Genomic DNA, 14,097 nt, shown 5'->3' with positions numbered 1-14,097 from the left:
TGCTGCACACATATAATGGCAGGGGCCTCAGCCCAGATGCTTTCTTTAAAATATTTCGATGACACACTCATCATAGGCAAGCCGGTGGCAGAGGGAAGCCATAAGCCCACAATGGACAGCTTTGTGTGGAGATGCAGCAACCACTTCCTCCATCTAAATGTCAATAAAAGAAAGACATGAAGGGAAGGCCAACCCACAGCCCTGAAGCCAGAACCATCAATAGCCCCACACTAAAAGAAACGGACAGCTATGAGGCTAATCGTAATCGATAACCAGATGATTTCGCTTAAATAGGCCTAATCGTAACTAGTTACTGGAACTGCTATTTACTGTTTTTATAACTAATTTACTAATTTACTGTAAACTGATATTTTTCTCACTTTAAGGATATCAATGAGAGCTGTTGGAATATCTTAATACTGGGAACTAAGCGGTATACATTTTTTAAAATTATACTAATAATAAATATAGTTGTAAGTGGCAATCCACAGGGCCCACATAGTTTAACATGTCAAAGTGAGTTTCTTATCCACAATTTAAACAGAACGGACTGATTCACTTTTCTGTTTTGAAACACGTTTTCATATGTAACAGTAGGTCATTACCAATAAAATGTGTCAAAGCTGGCAGGCTACCTTAAACACTATAAATGTTACTGTCAAGTTTCATGAGAATTCCTCAACGAATTCTTGATATACTGCTGTTTTGGATGAATAAGCACACTTCGGAAGGACTGACTGGCATGCTGAGGTGATCCTGTGTACAAGCATCAGCATGTGTTTGATTAATATTGACAATCAGTTTCTTATGAATATTGTGATACCAACTTTGTGAGCAGTGAGCAAAAACCTAAATTACTTCAAAAAAAGTGACTCAGGCTTCATTGATTCAGCATGTCAGTGTGAAACAGAAGAACACTTTTGTATGCCACTCTGAACCATAATGTTGTTACAAAACTGTAAATACACTGTAGTGCCCTAAGTAATTTTTTTTTTACCTGAATCACAACTGTGGTACCTCCATGAGGTTAATTCCATCTAAGATTTGTCAAATGTCTTTAGAGTGTAATGCTATAAATATGTACTTCAGCAACAGTGCTCCCATTGGTCAAATGTTATGATATTTTACAGGCTTGTAGAAAATGTTTCCTTATACAGACCATTCAAGTTTCATTTGACCTGGCCAATGTTAAACCTGTCAAATGCACACTGCAATCTAATTTGCTAATGGTGGCCATGGTTTTTCAATTATTAGGTCATCCTTATGACTCTTTCAATCAGCCTGCCACAGAAACAGTATGCAAACATTTCAGATTGACTAGACCAGTGGTTGCTGAGAAACAGTTAGCAGCCAATTATAGTACCCCCTATAGACAAAAATCTACCAAATTTAACGATTTACCTCAAAATCAGTTGTGGTATATATCGTTCACATTTCATGAAAGTTGATTGTTCAGGAGTTACAGCTGTTTATGTAAAGAAAGGTGCAGCCTGGACTTTTAATTGGCATATCACAGTCATATTATTAGCAAAAATATCAAAATACTTTTGCTGCTTATTAGCATTTCAGACTCTTTTGAGTATTTTGACATCAACATTGTGCAGATCAGGACTAGGACTAATGTGCATAAGTAGATTTAACATATTATGCAAATGATCAAATATCCATCATAGTGGAAATTGAATGGGCAGGGCCTTGAGGAATTCAGCAGAATTAAAAAAACAGGAAGTCTTTGAGTCTGTGACTTACTGTACGGCATTTATGGGAAAATGTATTTAACACTATACTGTAGCACCCCCTTCAGACCAATGTGGGTGCCTGTATTTGCTTGCAGAATTGCTTTATTTTTACTGATGTGTAATTTAAAAGTGTAATTGAGGTCAGGTGTTCCAGTCAGTTCAAGTTTCAAGTTTCAAGTTTGGTTTATTTGTCACATACATAGTCATACACAGTATAACTCGCAGTGAAATGGTTTGAGAGTGCTCTGTCCAAACTGAGGAGAAAAAACAGGGGTGCATAGAGAAATATACATCTATATATATACAAAAATATATTAACAATGTATGTACAATATATGTATATTATGTTTATATACACAATGTACAATGTATATATGGATATGTATATATGTATGTACACAATGTACAGTTCCATCTTGCAATTGAACATATTTACAGTTACATGTTACATGGTGGTGGTGGTCCCCACAGTTTATCAGTTTCCCTGATTCAGGGCCCAAATGGCCTGTGGGAAGAAGCTCCTCTTCAGTCTCTCTGTCTTGGTCTTCAGGGAGCGAAAGTGCTTCCCTGACCTCAACAGAGAGAAGAGCCTATTGTTGGGATAGGTGGGGTCCTTCACAATCCTCCTGGCCTTGGTCTGACACCGATTGTAGTAGATGGTCTGCAGGTCAGGAAGTTCCGTATGAGTGATGCGCTCTGCTGAGCGCACCACCCTTTGGAGTGCTTGTCTGTCGTGCTTGGTGCTGTTCCCAAACCAGACTGTGATGTTCCCCGTGAGGATGCTCTCGATATTGCAGGTGTAGAAGTTCTGCAGTACCTTGGAGGGCAGTCTGAAGTCTCTTAGGCATCTGAGGTGGTAAAGATGCTGACGAGCCTTCTTTGCCAGGGAGTTGGTATGGCGGGATCAGCACAGGTCCTGCGAGATGTGAACACCAAGGTACCTGAAACTATCTACTCTCTCCACCGTGGTTCCACTGATCCTCACAGGTTGGTAGTGCCGCTCCTGCTTCTTGCTGCAATCCACAATCAGCTCCTTTGTCTTACTGACATTTAGGAGGAGATTATTTTCCTGGCACCAGTTTTCCAGGTGTTTAATCTCCTCCAGGTAGGTCCTCTCATCGTTGTCTGAGATCAGGCCCATGACAGCGGTGTCATCAGCAAACTTGACAATGACAATGGAGTTGGAAGTGGCTGTGCAGTCGTAGGTGTACAGTGAGTAGAGCAGGGGGCTTAGGACACAACCCTGAGGAGCTCCAGTGCTGAGGTGAGGGCGGATGAGGCACAGTTGCCCACCCGTACTGATTGTGGTCTGTCTGTTAGGAAGTTGGAGATCCAGGTGCACAGGGATGTATGCAGTCCTAGATCTTCCAACTTAGTAGTAAGTAGGGAGGGGATGATGGTGTTAAATGCTGAACTGTAGTCGACAAACAGCATTTTAACATAATTAGCCCTCCCTTTGTCCAGGTGGGTCAGTGTGGTGTGGAGCAGATGTGCAATTGCATCATCAGTGGAGCGGTTGTGGCGGTATGCAAACTGCAGTGGGTCCATGGAGGCTGGCAGTGAAGATGTGATGAAATCTCTGACTAGCTTTTCAAAGCACTTCATCATGACTGATGTGAGGGCAACAGGGCGGTAGTCATTGAGGCTGAGGGGTCAAGGTTTCTTCAGGATGGGGACGATGGTGGGTCGCTTGAAGCTGGACGGGAGGATACCGAGCGTCAGGGAGAGATTGAAGATGTTGGTGAATACCGGTGCTAGCTGGTCTGCGCAGGCTTTGAGTTCGGAAGCTTTTCTCCATATCATGAAAAAAACAGACAGATTTTGCCATATGTACTAACAGCCAAATTATGTTGCTATAACAAACATAAAAATATCGTAACTGTGAAGACTCCAAACATAAATATGTCATTGTAAACGTGAAGACTTCAGACATCAAAATATCATTATAACTGTGAAGACTCCAAACATAAGAACCTCATGGAAACTGTGTGTCATGGGATGCTCCCCCCTACGAGTCACGTGGTACGGCCTGCCGCGTGCAGGGGGGTTCACTCATGTCTGTAGCCACACATCCGTGAAGACACGCACCTGTATGGGGTTAAGTGTTAGCGTGTGTCTGTCTATTTAAACCCCTGTCAGTGCGTGCCTCACCATTGGTCATTGTTTGTTTGTTAGCATCTGAATGTAATACCTGTAATCATATTTGTCTAGCCTGTGTTAAATGTTAAAGGCATTAGTGTTAAGTGTGTCTGTGTGCATTGTTAATGCTATTTGTGAGTGCCACCATTGTCTTTATGTTTTTGTATCATTAAATTTTGCACTCCGTCAAGAGAGTCTGTGCACCCTGCTCCACGACCTTCGGCATTCGGGCATTCATTACACTGTGAAGCATGATGGAGGAAGTGTAGTGGTGTTCAGACCCTCGAGGGCTTGCAGTCACTGAGAGATCAATAAACTGCTAAAATGCTACAACAGCATGCAGGATATTTGTCTGAGATCTACATCTTAGGAGGTTGAGGATAAACATCTCAGGAGATTGAGGATGAACATCTCAGGAGGTTGAGAATGAACATCTCAGGAGGTTGAGAATAAACATCTCAGGAGGTTGAGGTTGAAGATGAACATCTCAGGAGGCTGAAGATGAACATATCAGGAGATTGAAGATGAACATCTCAGGAGGTTGAGAATGAACATTTCAGGAGGTTGAGGTTGAAGATGAACATCTCAGGAGGTTGAAGATGAACATCTCAGGAGATTGATGATGAACATTTCAGGAGGTTGAGAATGAACATCTCAGGAGGTTGAGGTTGAAGATGAACATCTCAGGAGTTTGAGGTACACAACACTTCAAGAATCCAAATCCAACAACAGAGTCCTGATCTCAGTCCCATTAAATTGAATTGGTCTGAAGCTGGCTATTCAAGGAATACTCTACGAATCAGAATTACTTTAACTTGCCAAATATGTTACACATACAAGAAATTTGTCTTGGTGATGACAAAACAAATAACAAAAATATATAGAATATCAGCAGAGTAGATATACTCAGAGTAGATAGATGGTTCTGAGCAGAATATAGAGACAAACATTACAGGATATCACAGGTTAATATGAAGAAATTTACATTTTTTAAGTGTTACAGTGCAGAGGTGCATTACTGTGCAGAACTGGAGAAGCTACAACTTGGGCTACAGTGCTGAGGTTTGGGAGTTCCAGTTTAGAGGGCTAAGTGTTAAATACACATAGTAATTCCAACAGCTCCGGGGAAGAAGTGGTTTCTATGTCTGGTTTTGCTGGTTGTGATAGCCCTGAGTCTTCTACCATAGAGAAGTAACCACTATTTGTCACTGGCAGGTGGGACCTGGGATTGACAACTGGGATAGTTTTTTGAGCTTAGGAGGTCATGCACTGTGGCGTTAGCAGTCAAACTGAAGTTCACACGCAAAAGTCAGGCACACATCGCTGCACTGTCCAAAAGATCTCGCACTGAGTGCAGGGCTGTATTAATGCATCCTTTACAGATTGGTTTGCTCTGTATGCACACTGCACGGTCTGTAGCATCATTGAGATGGCTCAGGACCAGGCGCTCAAAGACTTTCATAACTAGAAAGGTCAGGGCGACTGGCCTGTAGTCACTTCATCCTGTTTACGTTTTTGGGAGTTGGAGTGATGGTGGAAGACTTCAGCAGTAGGGAATGCAGCAGAGCTCCAATGAACAGTTTGGTATAGTGGAATATGTCCTAATACCTTCTAACACAAGACTGGTCAGCAACCACAGAGCACATCTGGTTAAGGTTATTGCTAGTAAAGAAAGTTCCACTAGATAACCTTAGTTGTTTATACCATTTGTTTGTTAATATGTAGCATTGTAAAATGTTGTCTGTTAAATAACACATTGCCTTTATATAAATATTATGATAAATTCCAAATGGCTTACAAACCTTTTCTTGCAAATGTACACAAAGAATGAATTCAGTTTGCCTTTGTAGTAACTAAACCACACTCAGAACTAATATGTATTGTAATTAATGAAGCATAAGACATGCACAAGTGTTTCTATATTACCTAAAGAGTGTCTGCTAATCCATTGGCATCTAGAGAACAAACACTCTGTAACACAACCACTCTGTTACACAAACACACTGTAACACCGCCACTCTGTAACACAAACATACTGTAACAACACTACTCTGTAACACAAACACAATGTAGCACCACCACTCTGTAACACAACACAACCACTCTGTAACACAATCACACTGCAATACAACTACTCTATAACACAAACACACTGTAACACCACCACTCTGTAACACACTGTAACACACCACTCTGTAACACAACCACTCCATTACACAAACGCACTGTAACACCACCAATCTGTAACACCACCATGCTATAACACAAACACACTGTAACAAAACCTCTCTGTAACACACACTGCAACACAACTACTCTATAACACAAACACACTGTAACACCACTACTCAGTAACACAAACACACTGTAACACAACCACTCTGTAACACAAACACACTGTAACGCAAACACACCATAACACAGCCATTTCAAAATGAGCTCCTGTTACTCTCTAAAGCAACAGAGATGACTGATCATTAGCATGGCATTCGTACAGCAGGGAATGAGGGGTGATGCTTAGACGTCGGCTCTCGCCTGTAGAAACCAACTTTCTTTCTGCCAGTTGCATACTGACTCACCCACTCTCCTCCTAGCATGACTGCTCTGCTGATGTTTGCCTTTCTATACATTACACATTCTGTTTAATCTCAAATGCCTGACTGGTAGGCTTTTTAAATGGGGAAAATATTTCTTCCAAGTGTATGTTCAGCTGTAGCTTTTTTTAAAAATGGCAAATCAAATTTTGAAGCACACAAACGTGTGAGACCACACAGTGTCTGTGCTTTATAGCAGAGAGAGCCTTATTTCAAATCCCCCTCAGAGTGTTCATGCTTACTCTATCTTTTGAATGGTTACTCCTGGGCTGTTGCAGATGGATGAAAACAATGAATTATAGGCAGCTCAGAAAGACCCCCTCAATTCTCATCAATAATTCACTGCATCTGCTTCAGTTCATTTTAGATTAGAGCGAGTACGTCATTGTGGTATCTGCTGTAATCCAGCCTCCCTCTGACAAATGCTTTGGGATACATTTGGGGGCTGTGCAAGGTGGAGTCTTTTTTGCACAGGCTCCATCTGTCTGAGCCTCTGTGTGACCGTGTGTAATTGGCACTGCTACGTATGTACGACACCGGATCACTGGATCAACCCCCCCCGATGAACTGACCTGGCACGTGCATTTAACGGGGAGTCCATCAGGGGCCAGCGCAGGTGCAGTGCACCACTCCCAAGGAACGCCTGGCCCCTCGACCTGCTAATGGAGAGCAGGTTGGCGGAGCCCATGCCAGCCCTGCAGCTGTGGGTGGGGGCAGCATCCCCACTCGGGTGGGCCCCTGCTGGGTCAGCCCGACCCCTGCCACCCTCCCCTGCTGCCTGAGGAGCTGACCGACCGCCTTTCATAATTCATAACAGGGACCAGACAGCACAAACATGCAGAGTGGACCGGTTCCTTCCTGAGAGAGGAAAAGCCGTGTTGCATTATGCATAGGCTGCGCTGTGTCCTGCACATGGATCGGGGCAAAGGCCCTGGTCTCTGCAAGCACAGGCGAGCATACAATGAGAGGGAGGGCTATAGAATCTTAGATTTAAAACACATGTGAGACCAGAGATGCAACATCGTTCAGTTAAAGAGGAAGAGGTTATTACCTGATGAAGGGCAGGAGGACTTAATCAAGGAATTGACCAAGGCTGCCTTTTAAGTACAGGGAAGATACTGGGCTTCTTCCCAAGGTTAAATAACATTTGAACTATAGGAAGACAATAAAAATCAATTTGATGGGTCTGACTCATCCCCATGCAGGAAAATGTAATATTACCAAAAGCAAATTAATATTTTTGTTACCTAAAACCATGAGGTCAGTAACCATTAAAACACAGAGCAAAGCTAATTGGTTTTATTACATATTCTGTAAGGTCTGGCAGGTCTGTGATCAGCGTTCTCTGTGCTCTCAGTGAACGTTAGCGAGCCTTTCCCGTTTTGTATGTTTCAGAGGGATTGCTCTGTCTGAAGCAGACCACTGTTTGATTTGAGATTTTGGCAATAGCCTCTGGCTATCAGGAGAGATTGAAGCCTTTCTGGAATGCTGACAATGAAGTTATGTCCTTTATTCCTCCATTCTAGCTCCCTTCACAAAAACCTAATTAAACATTTTTAAATATGTAAAAGATCATGGTTTTAATTTCGCTTGGTGGTTGCAAGAGAGAGAGGTTAGAGAGATTTTTTTAATGTTCATAATTGTCATCTTTCGAAGATTTTAGACTAGAAAGAGATGCAGTTAAGAATTAAGATGACACAATGATCTGTCGACATCAAGAATATGAAATATTCATAAGATCACTCCTGACAGTGATCTGTGGTTGTAATGGACCATAAGAGAAAGTCACCACTAATGCAGCTGAGAAAATCCAGAACAGATCCAATCACAGGCAAGGTGAAGCAAGAGAGAGAGAGAGAGGGAGAGAGAGAGAGAGAGAGAGAGTGTTTTGACAAAGACACAAAAGAGTAGCAGCGATGGTGGGGGTTGGTGGTGAAGGTGGGTGCTCTTTGGATGAGAACATGTTTGGGTTTTCCATGTAGGGAGGCTGGGTTTTGACCTCTGCTTGGAATGTGACCATCGCTGGAAAGGGCAAAGCGCAGTTTTGTCTCCCAGAAATTGCCAGGGGGCTTACGAAATTCATAAAGTGGAAAGCAGGACCCCAGACAGCATGTCATGGCATTCAAACAGCTCTCCAGTGCATTGGCAGTCATTGCCACTCTATGGAATGTTTCACTGATGTTCACGGTTGCTCCAACAGTCCTAATGCAAAATACCAATACAAAATTTGCATCAGAATATTTTTGATAAAAGTTCAATATTACTAAATATTTCATTTAAAAATTTTATATGAAATTGTCTAAATGGCATTCAGTATGGTCTCATGCTTGTATCTAGTGATTTATGCTAGAAGTAGGAATGGCAGAATGTTTTCTAGCACACCAACACTTCAGTGCAGTTTTCTGCATCCCTGTACTGTGATTAATATGCATGAATTGAATAAGCTGTCTCATAATAATCACAGAAACAAGACTGCTTGATGAGGAAATCATCTCTGCCTTTTAAGCACTTTGCAAATCAGGATATTTATTTACAAGTTGATGGGTTCAATTTGAATAACACATTTCACACTTTTTTCTATTATAAACATTAAATTCACCTTGTTTGCACACGCTATTAAAATGCATCGCATCACAAATATCAATTTCTACACTTTAAAAATATCTCAAATCCTAGGCAAATAACCTGAGGCATTTGACTTTGTTTAATGTTTACGTGAGGTGGGTATGCTGATCTTGCATATGCTGGTCCCAACTTGTTTTACTGTTGTTTTCATGTTTGGTTTATTTGTCACATACATAGTCATACACAGTATAATTCGCAGTGAAATGGTTGAGAGTGCTCTGTCCAAACTGAGGAAAAAGAAAACAGGGGTGCATTGAGAAATATAGATATTTTATATATGTGAAATATATATATGCATAGAGAAATATATATATTCTATATATGTACAAAATATATTAACAATGTATGTACAATATATGTATATTATGATTATATACACAATGTACAATGTATATGGTTGTGTGTATATATATGTACACAAAGTACAGAATGTACAGATCCATTTTGTGGAATAACATATGTACAGTTTTTATGTTACATGGTAATTGAATATATATATATATATATATATATATATATATATATATATATACACATACAGTTATGTTACATGGTGGTGTAACACGGCGTGGCTGTGGTCCCCACAGTTTATCAGTTTCCCTGGTTCAGGGCACATTTGAATGCAGAATGCATCTATGGTTCATCCAGTGAAGTTTAGTCTCTCCTTTCCAGTCCATCTCTCGATCCCCTACTGGGAACGTTGAGAACAGGTGATCAATTCCAAGAGCCTGACCCTCCTAAGACAGCTCGTACAGTCGTATACCAGCTAGGCCCTCGCTGCTTCTTTAAAGCAAATGCTAATGTCTTCTGCTTTGTTATTATGATTAGTAGATCCACTGTAGGGCGTATCAGAGTGAGAGAGAATGAGTGAGAAAGAGAGAGAGAGAGAGAGAGAGAGAGAGAGAGAGAGAGAGAGAGAGAGAGAGAGATCTACCACCTACATTGCTTGAGGCTGTTTTACTTAAATACAGAAAATCAATTTTTGTTTTTTCTTTTGCATTGGTTTTGGACTACAGGATTGGACACCTCTTTTGTAGAGTATCTTTTTTTTCTCTGGATGTGCTGTGGCTGCTTTTGCTGCACTGAACCAACTGTTCAAATTGTATTTTGGCCCAGAATTGGAGCTGTGCAATTTCTCTCCAAGAATGAGCAAGTTGCAACGAAGCACCAACCATCAAAGTGATAGTAAAACGTTGACATATAAGCTTTGAGATGCACAGACAGATATGACAACAAATCTTGTAAATGGAAAACAAACAGTGTGATTTCCATGAGGTTCTGTGGTTTATGTTGAATCAGGTGTTCAAAGCAGCTCTGCCTTACTATATATTTGCAGAGATACACATGAAATTATGACTTTTTTCATCAAAGGCTTCTGTTTCCAACTTGAAGACATGAAAAGCTTCTAAACTCCTATTTGTAAAGCACATTTAAAACAACCAGCACTGACAAAAGTGCTGTATAAAGAGCTATGTGTATTAAACACTGACAGCACACAACCAAATTCCCAGGGGAAAAAAAACACTGAAATGGGGATCTAACAAATTCTGTTCACATTCAATCTGCTTTTATGCAAAGACTTGATAATGGTGCAATACACAAGGAACGAAGAGAAGAAACTGTTTCAGAGGACCAGAAAAGAACTAGTTTGTAAGGATATAAATAGATATATGGACAATGTGAGGAAGGCAAGCCTGACACCTGGCTGACTGGGATCATGAAAGCTACACATTTACAGAGCCATAGAAAATCTAGCAGTCAAACAAAAGGTGACACTACCCTCCAACCTTTTTCTTAGATTTCTAGCCTCCAACCATTTTCTTACATTTTTTTCAATAAATTGTTTTTTATGTATAGGAGTTGAAAAATCATGCAAAAATATATAAATATCTTTAGCCCACACTCAGTAAACATACGAACTACAAAAAAAAAGTAATTACAAGCTCATTCTAGGCTAACTCAAACTCAGTGCCAACAGTTATATATATATATTCAGCCATGTCTGAGCACAACACTCTTGTAGATGTTAATGTGTGTTCTGATGGAAGGCAACACAGAGCAGAAGCCCACCGTGACTGTGGAAAGGTCTGGACACCAGAGAGTTGAGCTGGATTACAGTAGGAGCTCTTCAGGGCTCTGGGCCAGTCAGCACGTGTGAGATCTCCACACAGGTGGACTGAGTTCAACCAAACTTTGCACATTCACTGTGCTTTGTCAGCTTGTACAGACCAAGACTGTCTATGTGTCAGAGCTTCCTCTGAGTTGTCATCTTAGCTACCAGTCATCTGAAATATTACAGTGATTCCTCCATTAGAAGAGTAACCAGAGGAGGAAAAGATAAAGAATAAGGTTCCCTTCACAGTATTCCTTCATTTGAATTAGGACATGTCTGTCTGAGAGAGACAGCTCCAGATGACAGACCGCTCTTGCTCTGTTTTTGCTGGGGTTTTGCAGAGCAGGCAGAGAGAGAGCTGGTACTGCAGGTTCTGTGTGCTGGCGTAATAAGGGCTTCCTACTCCTGAGTGGCGTTAGCACATCCTCCACATCCTCCTCAGTTCATTCTTTCCGGTAACACTGTCAGCACCTTTGTTACAGCTATTAACGGAGTCATGTGGGAACACGTCACATAGTTGGGAAGATGGGAATTATACAGAATTTAAAAATACAGGCGCTAATGAGGATGCTGTCTTAAGCACACGTCGACAAGTTAGACGGACACGTTTTAAGGACTCCAAAACCAAAACCACTGAAAGGTTTACCCAAATGTAATCAAGTCTGTCAGATTTTCATCCTACTAACTTGTAACAGCTTTCTGAAACATATTTAATAAGGTATGTTTTGAAGATCTGAGGGAAACCACAACCCTAGTAAGTGAATGACGAGATTACAGCATCAGACACAGGACATGCTGTTCAGTAAAACAACACAAATTTAGATTCAAATTTTGAAAGTAGTTTGACTATTTGTAGTCTTAGGGAAGTTTTTCAGTTTTTGTGGGTCAAATAACAATTTTAATGTATTTGTAATTGGCAACTGGAAATTAGGTAGGACTCAGGACAGCCTCTAAAACACTCAGGACAGACTCTAAACACTCAGGACAGTCTCTAAACACTCAGGACAGTCTCTAAACACGCAGGACAGACTATAAACACTCAGGACAGAATAAAGAGATTCAGCCTCAGATATTTTCTGTGGGTCACCCTCTATCTTGAAGAAAAGCAATTCTATTTTAGGTTGAATTCTGCTGGCATATCTTTGATATTTCTTCAGTAACCTTTAACCGAAATATGAGTGAGATTATTCCTGATATTATCCTTAGAGCGGCATTACAATACTAGAATGTCTTAATGCATTAAAGTGAATCAGTTCCTAAAAGTTGAGGTCAGCTTGACACAAATTTGACAGAAAACACAAAATGAATGTATGATGCGACTACCCTAACCATCAACAACCATGTAGAATAAAAAGCGATCATTTTTAACCTTCTGTCTGACGGATCACAACACGAAACGTAAGAGCTGAGAACAGGGAAATCCAGTAACACTGAAGTCAGTCTTCAGTGTTCTCAACGCCACTCGGTAGCATGAACTAATGAAGCATTCTTGCTTTCGAGTTTTGACTGACACCGTGTTGGCCATTAAGGGATCCACGACTCTCGCAGGCAGACAGAGTGGAGGCGCGCTTCCGATCTCAGTCCCCTCTCTCCTGCGCTGCAGACACAATGAGGCCTCACTGTTACCTCGCATTCATGCTCTGTGGGGTTTTGTTAATATCTTACAATAAGTGCTTCGGAAAAGACTCCACGAACGGCTCTCGGGGTTCTTGTAGACTCAGTCGCACTTACAGCAGGAGGGTCCGGATTTGTCGCGTTATCGATGATGAGCTAAACTGGAGGTATCGATAGCCGGGCTCGTCTCCATAACGAATCTATCCCTTTAACATAGGCAGACACGACTGCCTATAGCAGAACATAAACACACTTTTGCAAACGTACTTGTAGAGAATAGTCAATCTTCATATACTAAATGCTTAAATATGTGGATGCTTCGCATGTAAATACTCCTCTAATGTAAGTTTTAGGCTTCCGTAGTTACAAACTTAGATTGGACAACTTTTGAGTAATAATTTACAATGAAGCACTGAGGCATAAATATCACAGGTTAAATCCAGATCAATAATCGCTACCGAATATAAAATCTAAGAGGTCTTTTTCTTTGCCCTTTTGATGAGTGAACCTATACAAACTAATAAGTGCGGCTACTAATGACCCGTTGTGTCTCCGAGTTCAGGCCTTGTAATAAGTGGTTTGTCGGAGCCAGGTTCATAGTGGCCATCTTTTAGTGCTGCGTGAAAAGTAGACTTATTATAGGAGTATGGACGAATGTGCGAGGGCGTCTCTGAACCCATAATAGGTGGCGCGCTCTCAGCACTCCCGGGGTTTCACGTCGTTCTGAGGACCACCTTCAGGCTCGCGCAGGAGCGAGCACAATTCAAACGTGAGTGTGGTGAGAGCTCGCCCCACCCTGCGCTCGTGCGGGGGAGGAGGGACACTTTCGGGCAATAACGGCTATAAAATGTAAATAGTAAAGGTGAGAGTGAAAAGGAGAGAAAGAACACGAACTAACACACTAACACCTGCTGAGATATTACGATTCCTTTATCTTGTGTTAACAGAATTACACCAGGCCTTTACATTTAGCGTTAACTATGCACTCCAATGTAAAGAATAATGCAAATTAAGCCATATTGTTTATGGACAGCATCAATGGATAGATAAAACTATTTTAATGTACGCTGAATTCACAATGGGAGGGGTCATGGAAATGGACACCAAGCGATTCAGAAAGATTGAGCTGCATCAGCACAGGACAGTTAAATCCGCAAATTAGCGGAAAATCAAAAAGCAGCCCACCGGTAGCGCGCGGACCCACCCGCTCGTTTGATATTTTGTCCAAATTTACCGCGACGTGAAGCGCGCGGCGGTTTGTGGGCGGGGCTTC

This window comes from Electrophorus electricus, chromosome 17 (assembly GCF_041902795.1).
Source record: "Electrophorus electricus isolate QZ-2024a chromosome 17, ASM4190279v1, whole genome shotgun sequence".
In the NCBI taxonomy this organism is placed as follows: domain Eukaryota; kingdom Metazoa; phylum Chordata; class Actinopteri; order Gymnotiformes; family Gymnotidae; genus Electrophorus; species Electrophorus electricus.
This window is presented reverse-complemented; position numbering follows the sequence as displayed.